Source organism: Pleurodeles waltl, chromosome 6 (assembly GCF_031143425.1).
Source record: "Pleurodeles waltl isolate 20211129_DDA chromosome 6, aPleWal1.hap1.20221129, whole genome shotgun sequence".
NCBI lineage: Eukaryota > Metazoa > Chordata > Amphibia > Caudata > Salamandridae > Pleurodeles > Pleurodeles waltl.
The window spans coordinates 1,249,684,274-1,249,698,858 of record NC_090445.1 but is presented as its reverse complement, the minus strand read 5'-3'; the positions used below and the strand labels follow the sequence as shown (position 1 = coordinate 1,249,698,858).

At 41.5% G+C, this 14,585-nt stretch overlaps 1 protein-coding gene across 1 annotated transcript in view; it reads left to right on the top strand.

Moving 5' to 3' along the window:
- AIFM2 (AIF family member 2) overlaps nt 1–14,585 on the top strand; it is a 409,481-nt gene that overhangs the window by 49,464 nt on the left and 345,432 nt on the right. Inside the window, exon 2 of the mRNA XM_069240557.1 lies at nt 10,609–10,753. The gene's annotated coding sequence lies outside the window, so the exon portion shown is untranslated. The remainder of the gene's footprint in view (nt 1–10,608; nt 10,754–14,585) is intronic.

Below are 14,585 nucleotides of genomic sequence, written 5' to 3'. Positions count from 1 at the left end.
ATATATAAAATTCACAGAAAAAAACAAAGGTTACAGAGATGTTATAGTTAGGAAATATAATTAAAACCCCTTAGCAATTCACTGAAAAAAAACAAAGGTTACAGGGACGTTATAGTTAGGTTCTGAATTTACTCGTACAAAACCATAGTCACGTTATAGTTATCTATAGTAAATATAACTCGTGCCCTGAGGTAACTATAACTCGTGCCTTCGCCATGCACAGATATGTGATTAATAATTTTATTGCAGATCTTACGGTGACTTTCGAAAAAAAAAAAAAAACTAATCAAAGCTGCATTACTTTTATGAAAACTGGCAAAATGACGTGCCACTGGGGTACTGTTTATCTATGTTTTTGATGGTCCTCATATGTTTCAAAACCTGTTTATTCACTAGGTGAATCGTTCTACCAACATATACCTTCTCACATGGACAAATAAGGGCATATACACAGTATTCAGACTGTGATGCTCATTTCACTTTATGATGTTCGTTTTGGTTATTTTTGTTATTTGATGTTTTTATAAGTCCTTGCCCACTTGGGCTAGATTGTTGGAGTATTTGTGAGTCAGTGGAAGTGCAAGATTTGTACCTCCTTAATTTACATGGTACTTAAAACTCCTTCGTAGCAATAATAAATCTTTTCACTTGGTAATGTGGATGCAGCCAGGATAGTATATGTCATAGGCTGATTTGGAATATTTAATAATAAACTATAAGATATTATAAAGGACAGTGTATAAGTAGGTAATTTTAGATTTCTAAATTTGTAATTTGGAAATTGTGGCAATAATGTGATTAATTTACGTTTTGGTTTGTCTCTCTTGTGCATTGTAAATACATTTTGGAAGTTCAAATTACTTTTGTTTCTATTAGCCTTTTGTTTATTTCGATGTTCCTCTGTTGAGCCTTTTAAACCTGCACAGTAATGGAGTTCCTCAACCTTGATCAAGGTGTTGTTACGCCGAAATGCGTTGGTGGGGGGGGTTGTTGTATGCACCAGTATACTGCATGAATGAACTGGGATTGGATTTGAGCTGTCTACTTTTCTTCGGAGTGCGCATTGCCGGCTGGCAGGAATTGCATTGATGTGTGTGTGTGTATGTATGTATGTATATGTGTGTGTGTGTGTGTGTGTGTGTATATGTATATATATATATATATATATACAGATACATAACCTACTGCCAGTAGCTATCGTTATGACCATGTTTCCATAGCAAAAGCGTTTTTGACTTGCCTATATCGTTGGCACTGTTTTACGAATCTTCAAAACATTTTCCCAAAAGAGTGTGCTGTTTATTCTTGTTGTGCATGGGAAGTTTCGGAGTGATCTGTCAAGCGGGGGCCAAGAAAAAGAGGGAGAGGGTGTCAAAAAAATGTGCCTTTCCCATTTTAATTCCCCTAGGAGTTTTGAACACAACTACAGCCTGAACCGCTGTACGGAATTATACCAAAATTGGCAGAAAGGTAGGTTTCGGTACACAATTTTGCTTTTTGTTACGTGGTGTAAATCAGTTCGGTAGTTTTTGAGATATTATAGGGGAAATAAATTTGTATATCTAGGGCAGCAGATCAGTTGCAACGTTTTTGCGGCGATCATGGTGTATTCGGGAATGCATGCACCAACAGGAATGCTGTGATTGGCTGGCTGTAACCTGACCAGAAAGTTGCGCCCGCCAGTTTTCAGTAACGGTACATGGTCCCCGAGGCTGAAAAATAAAATGGAAAGTGCATAAGGGGTCAGGGCAGAGGTACTCTGGCCCAAGGGCTGTGATATAGGGGTCTTTGAGGGTGAAATTATGTCCTTAAAATTTAAGCTGCACAATAATTACGAATACAATGTTCAGCCCCCATGTAAGGTTACGTCGAATTTGGGAATTATGCTGAAAAAAATGTAAAAAGTCACTGATTCATTGATACACTTAACCATTCTCTCATAGAAACACTCAGACATTCATGCACTCACTCACATACCCACTCAGTCATGCACACACTTACAAATCCACTCATGTGCCCACTCACAGACCTACTCAGACATTCACACACCCACTCACACACCCACTTAGACACTCTCAAACCCACTCACAGAAGCACACAGACCCTCATGCACCCGATCACAGGTCCATTCAGACCCTCACACACCCAGTCACAACTCCACTTGGACTCTCACGTGCCCTCTAACTCACAGACCCACTTGGACAGTAATGCACTCACTCACAGACCCATTTAAACACTTACACACAGCTTCACGGACCCACACAAACATTCATGCACCCATTCACAGACCCACTTATATAGAAAAACGCACCTTCACAGATCAGCTTAGAACCTCACAGACCCAGTCATACACTCATTCACACACCCAGTCAGACACTCATGCACCCACTGTGAGAGCCACTCAAATACTGACGCACCTACTCACAGGTCCACTCAGAGACTGGTGCACCTTTTTGCACACCCAGTCAGACCCTCATGCACCCACTCAAAGACCTACTGAAACACTAACACACCCACTCACGTAGCCACTGAAACACTGATGCGCCCACTCACAACCTCACGCACCCATTCAAACACTGATGCACCCACTTACATAGCCATGAAGACATTGATGCACCCACTCACAGACCCATCAGAGACTCATGCACCCACTCATTCCTTTGCACACCCAGTCACATACCCACTCACACCTTCACACATCCACTCACAGACCCACTCAGACCCTCACATATTCACAGACCCACTCATACCCTCATGCACCCACTCACAGACCCACTCAGTTTCATGCATCCATTGAGAAACCCAAACAGAACCTCATTCATCCACTCACAGACCCACTCAGACCCTCATGCACCCATTCACAGTCTCACTGATATAGTGATGCACCCACTCAAAGACACACTCCAACTCTTATATATGCAGTCACAGATACTCTGTGAGTCATAGGTGTGTTTATGGAGTTATTTAGAAAGTGCTATCCATAGTGTGATGTAGAAAACGTAATTATATAGCTAAGAATTTTGAATGAGCTGGTGTCTATTGAATGCATGCTTTTATTTTGCTTAGTCGCAACTATGTTGCAAAGGTCACAACGTTGTCGAACATATTTAAAACAATGAAAAAAAATATTTTTAGGAAGAAATCAACAAAAGGTTTTGGCAGCAGTGTGGCCCAGAGAAGAGCCTTTGTGTTCATTGTGAGTATGTGACCGCTACATGTAAGACCGGATGCATAGTTTCAGGTTGGAAATAAGCACCCTGTTGCCTTTGTCTGTGAATTGCACACCATCACTTCTATAGATACCATCCATGTCAAAACGTAGGTTGTTGTTGAAGATACAGCCCATGTTATGGTCTCTGAGGAATGCAGAAACAGTTTTATTAAAATGTTTCCTGGGTCTGTCAGTCTGTGTGTTAACAGACTTGATTTAGCCACTTCCATTTCTGCCTTTGGCATATGTTGGAGTACGCCAAGACAGTGTGAGGTAAAAAGTGACATAATTTGTGCTAAAATATCCTTCATTAGGATTTCCAGTCCTACTCCACTCAGTGTGCTTAGGTCATTTCCACCACAGTGAACAATCATGAGGTCAGGAGTTGGGAATCCAGACGTTATGACCGAAAGGGAGCAATTGATGCCACTTTAACCCTGTCTGGCCAATCCAATTAATGTCCACCTTAGCCAAACCCACGTTTCTGTCAATACCAATCTTCCTAGGAGCCTCTCTAGACCAAAAGACTTAGGGGGTCATTCTGACTCCCGCCGGGCGCGGCCACCGCGCGCCTGGCGGGAGCCGCCAAAATACCGTACCGCGGTCGGAAGACCGCGGCGGGTATTTTGAGTTTTCCCCTGGGCTGGCGGGCAGCCTTCAAAAGGCCGCCCGCCAGCCCAGGGGAAAATGACCTTCCCACCATGAAGCCGGCTCGTAATCGAGCCGGCGGAGTGGGAAGGTGCGACGGGTGCTACTGCACCCGTCGCGTATTTCACTGTCTGCTATGCAGACAGTGAAATACAAGCGGGGCCCTCTTACGGGGGCCCCTGCAGTGCCCATGCCATTGGCATGGGCACTGCAGGGGCCCCCAGGGGCCCCGCGACACCCCCTACCGCCATCCTGTTCCTGGCGGGCGAACCGACAGGAACAGGATGGCGGTAGGGGGTGCTGCGGCGCCTTGGAGGATTCTGACGGGCAGCGGAAAACCGGCGGGAGACCGCCGGTTTTCCTGCACTGACCGCGGCCAAAGCGCCGCGGTCAGAATGCCCTGCGGGGCACCGCCGGTCTGTCGGCGGTGCTCCCGCCGACCCTGGCCCCGGCGGTCTGAGACCGCCGGGGTCAGAATGACCCCCTTAGTGGTGGCCCACAGTCCATACTCTAACTATTTTGAAGTGAGGAGGCAGTAGCAGACAGGAGAATGCAGGGGCTGAAAGAGGTAGTTTCGAAAATGGAAGTCAGTTAAAATGGATGTGTGTTTCAGCTTTAAATTAAACATATTTAATTGGATGCTCTGAATGTGCTGGTGAATAAAATTAGTTAGTGTCTTGAAAGGATTAGTAAGTTGATCTTTGGCACTGGTGAAAAAAAAAAAAATGCAATGCAGACTTGGATATGCTTTTCATACTGTACAGTAAACTACACCTACTGCAGCTCAGTTTGTAAGTAGTATTTCCTTTCTAGAATGTGTTGCGAATGTGTGACCTACTGGTTGTAGTGGGTTGCTGTGGAGACTGTGCTAAGAGTGTATTGGGATAAGGGTGTTAGAGTGAGTTCTGTCTTTTTGAAAATTAAAGGTGTTCATACTCATTATTGTTTAATATGGGTTTAATTTCATAGTGAGGGGTTGCTAGTAAATTGTACTGTAGTCCTAAAGTCATGGAAATATCAAGTTACCTATGTTTTTAGACAACTGTTGTGAATTTGTCACAGCAATCGCGATTAAGACCTGAATATGTACAAAAAGTCCACCATATTGGGCTTCTTTAGAGAAGTTCATGAAAGGGTTAACACATACTAGCCATCCAGAACAGAACTTACTAAACTAAAATATGAAAGCTATGTTTTTATTTGCTGATTTCCACAGTATCAGACAGTACAATGTTGAAAAGGTTACCATTCATGGTTGCTTTGTATGACAGTAATGTATCATTCTTTTGCTTAAGTTTCACAATCGCTGAGACTATCAAATCTATCTAATAAGAGCAAAAAAATATTTCACCAACAAACTCAAACTTCAGGTTTGTAAATTACATTTAATTCTAAGAAAAAAATTATTAAAATGTATGTCTTTGTGAGATTGTTAAGAGTACGAACTATATAGAGAATTATTGTAAGTACCTGAGCTGATATATGAGTGGTAGTGTGAGTGTTTTTGTATATCTATTGATAGGTGACAGAGATGCAGTTTCTCTAAGATGCAGATTAGGTGTGTGAGAGGTTAGTTTACAGACTGTTGTGGTTTAACTGCATATTGTACATGTGCTGCATTACTGCATGGTTTAATTGCTAGGACACTAAGGGCTAAACTTGTACTTAGCAATGTGTTGGTAGGTGTGAAAGATGTACATGTCTGTACGTGATGTGCTGTTCAGAAATATTGTTTTTCTTTGAATTCTGGGAGTTTCAGTCCTATTTATTCAATTTTTAAAGAGGATTACATGGACTTGGAAAGGGCAAAATACTATGTGCTTCCCCTCAGACATACCTTTTTATGTGTGAGGGAACAGATGTGGAAGAATTCTGGCCAATAGGCTCAGAGTCCAGTGCCAAACATCCGGGATCGAGATGCTACTTGGAGAGGATGCTTCTGAGATCCGGAACGACGGTCTGATAGCGGCCCAATTTAGGGACTTCTACACTGAGTTATACTCAGCACAGTCCCAACGCGGAGGAGACATGGAAGGGTATCTTCAATCAGGGAATCTTACCCGGTTCACTCCAGCACAGCTGAAGAAATTGAGAAACCCATCCGTATTGAGGAAGTTTAGCTGCTGTTGCTCATCTGAAAGCTCATAAATTTTCAGGTGCGGATTGCTTTCCAGACAGCTTTTATAAAACCTTTTGTCACATATTGGCACGCCTGCTGACTTGAGTGTTTAATTCAATGTTTGACAACCATGCCCCTCCCACATCCATGAGTGGTGCTTGTATAGTGGTAATCCCTACAGAGGGTTAAGACCCGGAAATGTGTGCCATACAGGCCGATATCCCTTCTTTATGTTGAAGCAAAGCTGTTTACTGTGGTTCTAACGGCGCGCTTGGGTCCCCTGATGAACCCACCCGGATTGAGTGATCCGGATCAGACCGGATTTATTCCTTCGAGGCAACACAGTGACAACACCAAGCGGATTCTGCACATTATTGACAAGTATGGCCAGTCTCAGCGCAAAATCGTGCTTCTCACAGTCAATGCTAAAAAGGCTTTCGATCAAGTCCATTGGCTCTATATCTCGGCCACTCTCATTGCCTTTGGGCCTCGCTTTCCTACCTGGGTGCTGAGCAACTACACGCATTCCAAGGCCACAGTCCAGGTCAACAGGAAGACTACAGTTTCCTTCCCGACAGTCAGAGGGACTCGACAGGGGTGCCCGCTGTCACACCTACTATTTGCGCTCTACATGGAGCCTTTCACTCAGAAAGTGCGAGACAATAAACACATCACGGGTGTCCAGTTTGGGGGTAAGAACCACACCATATGCCTCTATGCGGGTGATGTCCTACTGGCCTTGGATGATCCCCGAACATCCTTGCCGGCATTCCTGGGGGAAGTGGAGCTCTTCAGTGCAATGCCGGGATTTCGTAAAAAGATCGCCAGGTCTCAAGCCCTTAATTTCACAGTGTCCCTGCAAACAGTGTCAACACTGGCCGGGAACTTCCCGGTCCAATGGACCAGGACCACCATACCATATTTAGGGATTGAACTGGACCAAACAGTGGCTGAGACAGTTAGACAGAATTATGACACTCTGCAGGCACAAAAAGCGCAGGACCTTGCCAGCTGACACCTATTCCTGCTCTCCTGGCTTGGCTGAATAGCCTGGGTAGAGATGACCATTCTTCCCAGGATTCTATTCCTGTTTCAAACCCTGCCTCTGGTTCCCCCAGTAGGCGTCAGCAATGCCCTACAACAGGTGTTATCTCGATTGGTGTTGGCGGACAACCGTCCATGATTGCTCTGCCAACAGACTTATAGAACCTTAAGGGAAGGAGGAACTGGGAGTCCCCAATCTGAAACTGTATTCTCAAGCCACTCAACTCCAGTATCTGGTTGAGTGGTCACGGGAGGAGTCGGAAAAGCTGTGGCTCTTTATGGACAGGGTGGTTGCTGGAATACATCTGTGGAAAGTGCCCTTTCTTTCTAAACCGCAGTGGCCCTGGGGACTGTACTCTTCTCCAGTCACAAAATCGCTGCTTCAGGTGTGGGACATGGTGGCAGTGGGGACTGCCCTCATCACCTTCCCCTCAGCATTGATGCCCATTCTAGATAACCCAGACTTTACCCATGAGCGGAATCCGATCGTGTTTCACTGATGGCAGGAGAGGGGATGTCGCTCTATTGGCCATCTCTTAGGGGGCGAGAGAACCCTTCCCTTTGAAGCATTTCGAATGAGCTTTGTTTTGTCAGAATCAGAGCGCTATAGATATCTCCACATTAGACATTGGGTGACACGCCCTGTGATGAAGCCTGGGGCCCAACGGATGTTAATGCTCTATGAAAATGGCTGCTCACAAAGCTTACAGACAAGGGCATGATATCGGATCTCTACCTCATATTACTTACAGCACTCTTGCTCCCGAATCCGTCAGGGAAAGTGCGATGGGAGAGGGAAATAGGTAGGGTACTGAGCCCTAAAGATTGGGGTGAGATCCATTATAGAGCTAGAACCACAGCCTTTTATGTAATGAGCTCTGAAACCGTGGTCAAAATCACTACCTATTGGTATCACGCACCCCATCGACTACATAAGTGTTATCCCACACGATCAGCTGACTGTTGGAGACAATGCTGCTACAACGGCACGTTACTTCATATAATCTGGGACTGTCCCAAAGTGAGGCAATTCTGGGACCGGGTTCTACAAGACATCGATAAACACATGGAGACACAATTGCCCCGCTTCCCGGTATACATGATCCTGGGATTGCCCAATCCTGTCACCTTCCTGCTCAAATCTCGCAGGGGTCGATGCACTGGGCTAGCACTAGGAGTGGCGCACCAAGTGATCTTGACACACTGGGGCAGGGCCACGATTCCCACTCATTTAGCCTGGCTCCATAGACTCTGGCACATCTTAGGCATTGAAAAGCGTTCTCGGGTTCTTACACAACAGGGTGCCACATATCAGAAACTATGGAAAACATTTATTACATTATTGTCCCAACAGTTTCGGGAACTTGCGTGGCCTAAATATCTGAGGCTGATGAGACTAGTGGAAAAAACCTCAACGAACGGAACCCATAACAGTGTAATTTAATGACAATAAACATTTTCCACTACCTGTCTCAGATATAGGCTTGAGTGTCCCAGGGGAGTGGGTGAGGGGGAGGTTGTTTTGCATGTTGTCAAAATTGTTGAAAATGCTCGATTTAAGCCTGTGAACAAAGTCTGATGTGCTGGCATAATATTCACTCTTTCTAATACAAAGATTTAAACTGTTAAAGGGGATTACAAGACTCAAAATTAAAAGGGGAAAAACATGCACTATAGGTATATATGAAGCATGAACCTGTGAAAGTTGAGTGCAGTGTATTAGATACTCTACGGTAGGTGTTGGCAAACTGAAAGGCAGGTTTGAATGCGCTTATATAGTAAGATTTGTTCTTTAAAGTAATACAGAGTCACGTGTGTAGTACAAGACTGCTTAGCATACTTAAATATTCAGTGTTGAAATACGTGTGAGCCCTAGTAGTGCAGACCCTGTCTATGGTGTCATACTGGCAGCTTCCCATGGCATGTACAAGGTGTTGTTAGCTGTAGACCCATGTTTTAGTAACCATTACTCATTTCTGAAATATGCTTTTGGTATGCCATAAACTATGGTGCTTTGTATTTAAAAGGAGAGATTTGTTTTTTAGATGAAATTACTAATGCACTTGCAGGCCCCTATGCAAAGTACTATATAGAGTGTAGTACCTAAATGAATAAGTAACTCATGTACTTGCAGGTCCCTACACTAAGTACTACTTACAATACACTATCCATAAAGCAAGTGACATACATATTCACAAGAGCATAGAGCCTCCATCACACCCATTGAGATAGCTACCAGAGAAACTATAAATTCAGGCACATACTCAGAAACTACTTATGTATGCAGCATTATCAAAGGCAGTTCAGACACACCCACGTACTCCTCTGTTCCCTAACATAGGCACTAAGCTTTTTGTTCAGCCACTTACATACCCATTTAAAAAGCCATAGAGGTACTAAAACAGAGAGTTACTTATACAGGCACATTTACTGTAACATCTCATAGTACTTCTGTAGGTGCTCTCCTACATTCATTGAGAAGTATAAGCACATAATGATGTAATGTTGTTACGTATGTAGACAAATAGTGCTCTAATCATGGGAGAGTCCTACTAGTGCAGTGTGTGCACTCTCATTGCCCTCTCAAGTTGGTCTCTAAAACCCATTTGTCAATTCTTAAACCCACGTTTTAGTACAAATAAGTCACTTCTGAGATAGTGCTGTAGGTTTGCAGTCAAGCATGGTGCTTTGTACTTAAGTGATTGAGAGATGTCATTTTCAATTTTAGAAACTTACTCATGCACTTGCAGACCCCCTAGGCCAAGCACTAAATAGAGTATACCACTCATAAAACAACTAACATACAGGTTTCCAAAGCATAGATCCTCTGTCTCACCCAGTTACAAAGTGACACAGAGACTTCTACATTTGTTCACATACTCTGAAAGTACTTGTGTATGCAGCAATATCAAATGCAATTGGAGACACAGCTGCATACTCATGTAGTCCCTAGCATAGGCACTGAGGTATTTGTTCAGCTACGTACATACCAATTTAGAAAGCCATAGGGTACGAAAACAGAGAGTTACATATTGACCCATTTACTGAAACATCTCTTGGCACTTCTATAGGTGGTATGTTACATTCTGCTTTAATCATGGGTGAGGCCATCTAATGCAGAGCCTGTGTTTATACTCTCACTGCCAACTCAAGTTGGTCTCCAAAACCCCTTTGTCAAGTCTTAAAGCCACGTTTTAGTAAAAATATCTCACCTCTGAGATATGCTGGAGGTATACCATCAAGCGTGGTGCTTTGTACTTCAGTGAGTTGTGAGATGTTCTTTTAGCTTTAGAAATGCACTCCTGCGCTTACAGACTCCTAAGGCAAGCACTACATAGAGTGTACCACTCATAAAGGGAGTAACATATATGTTTCCAAATCACTCATAAATATAGTAGTATAGTAGTGACAGAGTATTGCATATAGCAACACAGAAAAACACAGAAATATAAACTTGAAAACTAATGCAATAATGTTACCAATATTATAAGAAGACAACTGTTTATATTGCTAGTTAAGTAGTTAAAATATTTAATGTGAAACTATCTAATTAAAACATAAATCTACCCTTTTTGTTATTTTTCAGATTCAACCTTCTGAACAATACAGACTTAAATTATCGTCAAAAAGTGAGCAAAGAAGGAAGCAGAGAGAACAATAGTATCTCCTCACAATTGAGAAACAAAAGTGGCAAAATGCAGAAAAAGTACTAAAGGAGAAAAGAGCTTCTGGTAAGAGAACAAAGATATTTCTTAAAATAGTATGTGGTCAACGTGAAAGACCGCAAGATGAAGTGAATAACAACCATGTGTGAGATAAACTAAGAAAGGAGTAAAAGTATGAGATATAAGAAGTAAATAAAATCCTACAATGAAGGGCAGAGTTTAGCCAGAAGACAGTGTCAGTTTAAGGAAATCAAAGTAAGAATGTTCCTTAGCAGAGTAATTCAGAATCAAATGAGATACATGAAGAAGTATAAAAGAAGGAGAGAAACAGTCGCATAAAAGGAATGTGTTGAGGGTGTAATCAATAAGGCCTTTACTACTAAACAGAATGAAAACACAAGATCAAATAGTGTTGTGTATGAAGAGAAAAGGGCAAAAGAAAAGATTAGTTAATAGAACTAACTTTTGCAAAGTGTTCATTGGTGAATGGAGAAATACTTCTAATATTGAGTCTTTCTTTAATGAAGACAGCTACTTGCAAGAGAACACATTAGTGCATGCGATTGATGAATCTGGATGATATTATGAGATGAAAGATGGTTCTCCCATTGAAAAAGTGGTAGTGGTAGCTAGAAATGTAGAGAAAGTCATAGCTGAAGAGGTACAGGGAAGAATAGACAGGCCCTTGTGTATAAGTGGAACTGAAGCATTATTTGTTGTGTTCGGCAGCAATCAATTGACATATAGAGAAAATGTCTACATATCTTTCCATACAAAAGTCTAAAGTAGAAAATTTCAATTTTGCAAGGATTAGATCCATGCAAAGTAAGCAAATATACAAATCTACTGGGACATTCACTAGCATGTCTATCAAAGAAAGTGTGCCAAAGCACCTTTCATAATTTTAGAATGTTAGCTGTACACCATTCTCAAATGCAAACTTTAGTTAGGAGGCTTTACCATGTCAAGACGCTCTGTTTAGAAAAAATAAATAGAGCTCTTTTTTCATGGTACAGTAGCAGAGGTAGAAAAGGGGTTTATGATGATGTACAGTTAGGTTTCTTTGGACCTGAAGAGGAGTGTAGGGAAAATAAAGACTTGGTATCTTCAGTTGTAGCAGAACAAGAGACAGGTATTACTATTCTAACTTTCATGAAGAGATTAGAATGTTTAAAACAGTCTGTTCAGAGAAACCAGACTGTGTTTGTTTATGGTGTTGACACACTCACTCTCACAAAAGTCACACTCTTTGTGTTATTGTGCATTCAAAAACTGAAGAAGACAGTAGAGCTAAGTGTATTTATTTATAGAGGAACACTTTGATTGCTTCACACGACAAACTATATGCAAGTATTGTTATAATAAGTAAGAGGACAATACAATGACAGCTAGAGCAACACATAACTAATTAGAACTGGTTTTAATTCCATAGGACATTAAAGATTTGAGTGTTTATGAATCTATACTTAAACAATGCATATATCCATTTCAAGCTATCATCAGTATGGAGCGAAAGACAGGAAAATTACCTCCAACTGAGCTCCGGAGAAGTCTTAAAGGTAGAGTGGTATACTTGCCATTAGATTTCAAGCAGACTGTTGAAACTGCAGGGGTGCAGAGTGATTTGGAAGAAGGACCTGTAATTCAAGTAAATGGTGTCCCTACCAAGAGCAAAAAGATTTAGCAAGAGTTAGCAGATGTTTTACGATTTCAAAATCATAGGTGTGGTAAATATGGTCTTCGCAAACCTAGATCAAAAGCAACATTTTACACAAAATGTCATTTTGGATTCCCACGGCCTGTGATCTCAGAAGGAAGAGTGAACAGCTTTTTGTCAGCAGTACAGACATTCTAAAGATTAACATGCTGGATACATACTACCCAAGAAGGAGCCCCCATCTTCAAAACATGTGTCTCCATGAAGTACCTCAGCAGTATATGTATAGAACTAATGTGACTGGAAACATACTAGAAAGAAGATTTGCAGTCCTTGGATCTGATGTTTTTTTGGTGAGATGCACTAAGGGTCTTTGAAAGCAATTTTTAAGGACAGTTCCAGTAATTACGCTACTTATCTGAGGAGCGGCGAGGCACTCTTGAACATGGCTCCTTCCTATGCGCTAGACCCTCTAACAACGATGGCCCTGCTTAAAAGGACTGTGAAGAAGCATTGGGTGCTCGTGCCTTTCAGAGTATTTTACGGATGTTGCTTCTAACTCTCCCTGCCTGGGAGTATAAACACCATTTGAAGTCTCCAAATGGCTATCAACAACAATGTACTTTGTGTAAATATCATACTGAAACAGTTATCGCCCTTGTATGTTGATACCCAGGCCTGGCCACAGAAAGACACCTATAATAAAGCCTCTATTTTTTAAACATGGCCTGATAACATGTAAGGAGGCCCTAAAGTACAAGCTTACAGCGCTTCCCCCAATGTAGCAGGCCTGCTTTGGGAAATTTTTCGCCAAAGCCGACGGGGCCCTACAGGATACACGTGATTAGCAAAAGTTAGCAATCAGCAGGGGCATCTTTGCTCGAAAAGGAACTTCATTACTAAAATGGCTGCTCCTTCCACTCTAATTGCCTATTCTTTCTAGGACAGTATTGTTAACTGTATTTTAACATTTGTATATAAGCAATACATATTAATACTGGTCAAGTAGATGATCTGCAATGAGCGTATGCTCTAAATATTACTACCAATTACTATCTTTGTTTGTAAGATTACTTTTAATCCCTGCCGTAATATACCATGTGCCTTTCTCATAGGATAATTGGAAAGATGGTATGTATGAATTACGCACTCTGCTCACATATCTCAGGAGGGTGATTTCAAATTATGGCATTTATTATGTATGAATTTTAATGCTTACATCACTACTTGGCTCCTATAGAGAGGGAGACATGTGTGGGTACTCTAAGCTTCAAGGATGAATTGAAGAATAGTATGTAATACTCATAAACTTCATTTGACAATTTAAGGAGGTTGATTTTTATTGATGGTATGTACTTTCTATGCACTTTTACTTTTTTATCTGTTTTAGACTCTTATGTCAATGCTGCACCAAGATAGTGCCTGATAGAGTCTATGGTAACTCCTTATCTTAGGGAAATGATTTGAAAGATAGTATGCATTACTTACACACTCCATTTTCCTATCCCTGGTGGATGATTTGAATGATGGAATGTAGTGGGTATGCACTGGTACTTTCACTTCCTCATTGATTCCAGGTTTTCTATGAAGAGGGTTTATAATGCACTTTGTCTTTCATCTCATGGTGATAGGATTTCCTGGTGGATGAATGAAATGATGGAATGTACTGCTAATGCACTGGCACTTTTACCTTTCCATCAATGCTAGGCTTTCTATGATAGTGCTTGATAACGCAGTTTATCATCTCACGGTGATGGGACTGCTAAATACACCTTAAAGGAGATAGGTAATTTTATTGTAATGAGGGTGGATATTTTAAGTTCTTTATACATCGGTAAACAATGATTTATGATGAGCGAATGTACCTCTGCTCGCATGTTCTCAGTATGTATTTGGCAGATTTTTGTGTGTGTGTTCTATATATATATATATATATATATATATATATATATATATATATATATATATATATATATAGGTAGATATGCTTTTTTTATGTGGGAATGTATTATTGTTTTAGACACTCCATTTTCCTATCCCTGGTGGATGATTTGAATGATGGAATGTAGTGGGTATGCACTGGTACTTTCACTTCCTCATTGATTCCAGGTTTTCTATGAAGAGGGTTGATAATGCACTTTGTCTATCATCTCATGGTGATAGGATTTCCTGGTGGATGAATTAAATGATGGAATGTACTGCTAATGCACTGGCACTTTTACCTTTCCATCAATGCTAGGC